Here is a 7072-nt window from a genome sequence, read left to right as displayed (position 1 = left end):
ATCTATTTACATACAGGTGTGGTATGAGTTATTTTCTAATTTTGAGTCTTATTCATGGATGTATTGTGTATTTTATTGAGTATGGTGACAGGTGTATCTGTGATGCCATGGATGACAACCTATTCCTATGACTATAGAGTTGCCTATATAGCATTTTCCATCCTCTCTTAGGCTCAGGACCTTCACAGGACAGGAAATCATGTGGATCCATTGGTTTCTCACATCAGGATGACTCTTTTGGCTGTGCTGGTTTTTGAACTCAGAGCCTAGCAGGCAGAATTGGTGAATGGGACAAGGTGAACACACCAACCTGTGAGCAACTAAGATGCTAGGCCGTTCCCAGGGCCTGAGGTAGTGCCCTGCAGTGGTCAATATATTCATGAATTCATAATTTAAACACTGGAGCTATATTTTCATACATGAGTGGAAGGCATCTTGCCTTCTGTGTAGTGGTTCTCTTGATTTCGTGTCTTACTCATGGAAGTATTGTGTATTTTATTGAGTGTGATGACAACTATAACTGTGCTGACATGGATGTCAACCGATTCCCATGAGTATAGAGTTGCTTATATAACATACTCCATCCTAGCTGAGATCCAGGACTTTCACAGCATAGGAAAACAGATGCAACGATTGACTTCTGACATCAGGATGAATCTTTTAGTAGTGCTCAGATTTGAACTCAAGGCCTAGCAGGCCCAAGTGGTGGATGGATCATGGTGAGCACACCAGCCTGTGAGCCACTAAGCAGCTAGGTTTTTCCCGGGACTGAGACTGAGCCCAGTTGGGGCCATCGTAGTCACAAATTCAGAATTTAAACAGAGGATCTCTATTTCCATACATGGGTAGGCGGCATCTTGGGTTCGGTGTAGTCATTGTCTTTATCTGGTGTCTTATTCATTGATGTATTGTGTACTTTCTTGAGTATAGGATGACAGATATAACTGTGGTGACCTGGATTACAACCTATTCCCATGAGTATAGAGTTGCCTAATCATTCTCCATCCTAGCTGAGACCAAGAACTTGCACAGCAATGAATGGTTTCTCACATCATTGCACAGGTGCAATGAATGGTTTCTCACATCAGGGTGAATTTTTGTCAGTGCTCAAATTCGCACTCAGGGCCTAGGAGCCCCAGCTACCCAATGGGTCCTCATGAGCACACCAGCTTTTGAGCCACTAAGGAGCTGGGCCATTCCCAGGAACTGAGATCGAGCACCAGGGGAGTCACAAGAGTCCTCAATGCATCATTGAAACATGGGATGTATATTCACATCCATTTGTGTACTGCCTCGTGCATTGAGTGTTGTTATCCTCTCTATTCTGTATGCTATTCATGGATGTATTGTGTATGTTTTTGAGTATATATGAGTATATATATTTATGAGTATATATGACAGGTGTAACTGGACTGACATGGATGAAAACCTTTTGCCATGGCCACTGGCTATGGCATCATAGCTGGGACCCAGGACTCACACAGGTAAGGAAAACAGGTGCAACATCTGGCTTCTGACAGGATGAATCTTTTGGCACTGCTGGGATCTGAACTCACCACCAGCAGGCCCAGTAAGTGAATGGGTCCATGTAAGCACACCAGTCTTTGAGCCACTAAGGAGCTAGGCCATTCCCAGGACTTGAGATATAGCCCCGGGAGTAAGGCAGGGGGAGCACAATAATCATCCATTCATCAGCTGAAGGTAGTACGCAAATAAGTACATATCTGTATAGAGTAGGAGAGATGGCGACCTGTGATGTAATCCAATCTACCCTGTGACTACCAATTCTTGGACCTTCCCCGATGCCTCCATTTCATGACTGTGATGATTATAGTTATAGTTCATCAACTCTTTATTAAAAATAATTGATACCCCATGAGTCTTGACTATCATTTCCTACTCACTTTCTCAGGAACTACTCATTCAAAGATGAGATTGATCGCATTTCATGACTCTTCCTAGGTCCGGAATCGAGTATCTCAGGATCTCCTGCCATTCCCTCAATGTAGGGGGGCGGACTGGGATTCAACCTTGGGGCCTCCATTGCCTGGTCATCTTGTGGCTCCCCTGATTGCCAGCAGGCCTTCAGCCACACCCGGTTACCCTCAATCTGCAGTCTGCTGGGTTCGGTCCCACCATGGTCAACATTCAAAAAAATAAATAAATAAACCTAAAAGTGCCAGATGGAAGTTCCCACCGCTTTTTTTTTTCCATCCAGATATTTTTTTTCCTCCAAGCCCTGGGGTCCTAGGATCCAAGGATGGGCTGTGGGTCCAGAGGCTGCAGCCTAGGATGATCGGATCTGAGGCAGAGTTGCCACAACTTGAGTTCAAGCCCCGGGTCTGGCAAAAAAAAAATATTAAAAAATTGAAAAATTATAAATGAAGCACCCTAGCTCAGAATTCACGCCATTTTACTACTAGAGCTGAAATGTGAACTCAGGTCTAGGTAACTCTGTTGTACTGTGGGGGAAAGAGAAGCTCACCATCGTTGAAGACTACAAGGTCAGGCCTGGTCCCAGTTACTGAATTGAAGCCCTAGCTCTGAAAAATATCATATGCCCATCTATTTACATACATATGTGGAATGCATCATGTTTTCAGTGTAGTTATTCTTTTTGTTGTTTGTCTTAATCAGGGTTGCATTCTGTATTTTATTAAGTATGATGACAGATATAAATGTGCTGGCATGGATAGCAACCTATTTCTATGTCCATGGAGTTGCCTATGCCTTCTCCATCCTAGCTCAGACCAAGGACTTTCAAAGGACAAAAAAACAGGTGGACTGATGGGCTTCTCACATCAGGATTCATGTTTTGGCACTGTTGGGATTTGAACTCAGGACATAGCAGGCCCAATTGGCAAAAGGGTCAAAGTGAGGACACTGGCCTTTGAGCAACTGAAGAGTTAGACTGCTCCCAGGACCTGACATCGAGCACCAGGGAGGGCCAGGATAGGCATAAATTCATACTTGAAAGATAGGATATATATTGATAAATATGTGTGGACAGCATTTTGCATTCGGTGCACTTCTCCGTAATTTGTGTCTAATTCATGAAAGTATTGTGTATTTTACCGAGTATGGTGACATGGTAACTGTGCTAACATGGATGACAACGTGTTCCCATGGTTATAAGTTTGGCTATGCATTCATTCTCCATCCTAGCTGAGACTCAGGACTTCCACACGAGAGGAAAGCAAGTACAACGACTGGTTTCTGACATCAGGATGAATCTTTTGTCAGTGCTGAAATTTGACCTCAAGTCTGGGTAACCCCATTGCACTGTGGGGGAATGGGAAGCTCATCATTCCTGAAGACTAGAATGTCAATCTTGGTCAAAGGCCAGATTTGAAGCCCCAGCAGTGGACAAAATAAGAAGCCCACTTCCTTTAAACATAGGATTTTTTTTTACATACATGCATCTTGCATTCAATGTAATTTTTTTTATTTTGAGTCTTATTCATGGATGTATTGCGTATTTTATTGAGTATGGTGACAGGTATATCTGTGCTGCCATGGATAACAACTTATTCCTATGGCTATAGAATTGCCTATATAGCATTCTCCATCCTCGCTGAGTCCCAGGACTTTCGCAGGACAGGAAAACAGCTGTAAGGATTGGCTTCACACATCTGGATGAACCTTTTGGCATTGCTGGGAGTTGAACTCCGGGCCTAGCAAGCCCAACTTTCTAATGGGTCCATATGAGCACACCAGCTTTTGAGCTATTAAGGATCTAGGCTATACCCAGTACCAGAGATTGAGCCCTGGGTTGGGGTTTGTGCACCATATTCATCCATTCATAAGCTGAAGCTAGTATGCTAATAAATACCTATTTGTATAGAGATGTGGCAAGTTGTGTTGGAATACTATCTACCATGTGACTACTAATTCTTGGATCTTTCCCAATGCCTCGATTTCCTGAATGTAATTATTATTGTCACACTTCTTGAAGTCTTAATTAAAAATAATTATTTTGACAAAGTTCTTGCCTATCATTTCCTATATGAATCATGCATGAACTTCTAAACTCTCCGCTAGACCAGAATTCAAGCACTAGCCTAAAAAACGTAATATTTATAGACATTTTAAATATATGCTTTGTACTTACATCTATATTTTCAGTCTATATCGTGTTTGTTGGAGTGATTCATTATATTTTATTATTGGTTGATTGAATTAGCATTTATTTTATGGACTTGAGTGCACCTATATCATTTATTACATTTATTCCAATCTATTCCATAACATGTAGCTTTGCATACATATTATGTATATCATACCTGACACCCAGCACTTGCACAGAAAAGGAAAACAGGTGTCACACTTGTAATCTTATTCCAAGATGAAATTTTTGGCAATGCTGGGACCTAAACTGAGGGCCTAGAAGGCCCAACTCATGAATGGGTGAGTGTCAGCATGGCAGCCTCTAGCCCATTCAGGTTCCATCCCCTGGGACCTGGGATGGAGCCATATGTTTGGCCAAAATAGCAGTACCTTTCTATGCAAACGGTAGTATACAGGTAAATATATATTTAGATATTTGATACTGCTAGTGATGTCTATCTAGTATTAAATGACATATATTACGTTCATACAGGTTCTCGGGTCTTTAGTGAGGACTCCATTTAATGAATAGTATTCTTTTAATGCATAATAAACTATTAATTAAAATCAATCTGTGTCCTGTGATTACTGGGTCTAAATTTATATTAGACTGATTGATGAACTACTCATCCAACCATGGCATTGATGACATTTTTCTGGTGTTCCTATGGACAGGCAATAGGTTCTTAGGCTCTCCAGCCCTTTGTAAGTGGCATGACTGGGATTCAAACTCAGGGCATAGGTGTCCAGATTGGCCTATGGCTTCTCTGCCAGCCTGCCAGGCTTCAGCAATGCCAGGTGACCTACAGGTTGCAACCATGTCATGTAGACCCAAGACAGTCAACATTTAAGGAAGGAAAAGAGAGAATCTGCCAGGTGACCTACAGGTTACAGCAGTGTTATTTGGACCTGGGATGATCACCATGCAAGGAAGGAAAACCAAGAAAACACCATCCGTGGGCAGTTCCTGGCTGTTTTTTTTTGGTACCGTTTTCATTTTGTTTTCTTGTCAGCCCCCGAGGCCTAATATCCCACGATGGGTTGTGGGTCCAGAGGCTGCACCATCCCAGCCTAGGGTGATGTTAGCTGAGGTAGAGTTGCCACGCTATGAGTTCAAGCTCCATGCTGGGCAATACATAAACAAATAAATAAATAATAATTAAAAATATTAAAAATAGTCGGGTGCTGGTGGTTCACGCCTGTACTCTTAGCTACTCAGGACGCTGAGATCTGAAAATCACTGTTCAAAGCCAGCCTGGGCAGGAAAGTCCTTGAGATTCTTCTCTCCAATAAACCACTAGAAAACCGGAAGTGGTGCAGTAGCTTAAGGAGTATAATGCTCGCCTTGAGCTGAAGAGTGCAAGGACAGTTCCCAAGGCCAGATAAATATCATACTCATGCTCCCTGGCTTGGAATTTTTGCCCTTTATTTCTGCCAGGCCTGGGAATTGAACTCAGAGACTGGGTAACTCTTATGCACTGTGGGGGACAAGGAAACTCACCCTCTTTGAAGACAAGTAATTCAGGCCTGTTCCCTAGGCCTGAATTCAATCCCTAGCCTTGTTAAAGTAATATTCATCCACATTTGAAATAATTAATATCTACATACTTATGTTTATTGAAATTGCTTTGAGTGTATTTATTTTATTTTTTGTATTATTGATTCATTATTTTTGTTGACTATTATTACACTTATGTAATAAATTGATTACACCTTATGAGAACTATACAGATTTGCATATGTATTATGTATCTTACTTCAGACCCAAGACTTTCACCGAAATTCTATAGTAGATCATCCCATGCATAGAAAAATGAACGAATACACCAACCAAAGTCTAATTTATGCCTAGGCACCCCAGTGGCTCACATTTGTAATCCCAGCTACTCAGGAGGTGAGAACTAGAAGATGAAGTTTCAAAGCCAATCCAGGCAGCATAGCCTGAGAGACATCATCTCTAATTAACTGGCAAAAATCCAGGCTACAGGTATGGCTGAAGTGGTAGAAAATCAGCTATGAACAACCAAGCCAAGAAAGAGCAAGCTGAGTTCAATTGCAGGGAGAGGGGCGTAGGGGGATAAAGGGGAGAGAAATCCTCCAAAAACAGATAACAAAACAACACACAAATCCCACCTAATTTATGGTACCAACAAACTGAAAACAAATCAAGCTTGTGTAGTTGTATAAATTTACATGAGCACATATGCTTTTAGATACACTTCAAAGCTATGTTTTTAATAATATATGTATATATAAATTAATAATGTATATATGAGTAAACTAAGAAACCAGCCAATGAACAAATACTTCTGAAATAGTGCCTTTATATTTATATTAGTGGCACTATAAATTATTTGTACTAAAAGTATATTCCAAGTTTTTTTCTGCAGAATCAATCTTAAAATGTTTCTTCATGCACCAGGCGTCAGTGGATTATGCCTATAATCTTAGTTACTCAGGAGGTTGAGGTCTGAGGATGGCAGATCAAGGCCAGCCCGTGCAGGAAAATCCGTGAGAATCTTATCTCCAATAAATCACTAGAAAACTGGAAGTGGCGCTATGGCTCAAGCCGTAGAGTGCGCGCATAGATCTATAGAGTGCAGGGGTAACGCCCAATCCCAGAGTTCAAGCCCCACTACAGACAAAAAAAAAAAAGAAAAGTTTGTTCATACAAAATTATAACATTCTGAGCTATAAGAAACTTTTCTTCCAGGGTCTTATGCTCTTCAGGCAACTACTCCACTACTGAGCTACATCTCAGTACAAATGCTTTTGTTTTACATTTTACAATCCAGTTTATTCCCAAATTGCTTACAAGTACTACTGTCCTCACAGAAGTGAGTTTATATTAAGAAACCCAACCTTTTGTGGTATGAAGAATCCCCTAGTGTATTTCGTGGTAGGCACTGAGGAAAACTCACACGACACAATTGCAGATATTTTATAATTATAGAAATAATTCTAA

This window comes from Dipodomys spectabilis, unplaced genomic scaffold (genome assembly GCF_019054845.1).
Source record: "Dipodomys spectabilis isolate Male_0828 unplaced genomic scaffold, ASM1905484v1 ptg000121l, whole genome shotgun sequence".
In the NCBI taxonomy this organism is placed as follows: Eukaryota; Metazoa; Chordata; class Mammalia; order Rodentia; family Heteromyidae; genus Dipodomys; species Dipodomys spectabilis.
The sequence above is the reverse complement of the archived record's forward strand: the minus strand, read 5'-3'. Positions refer to the sequence as shown.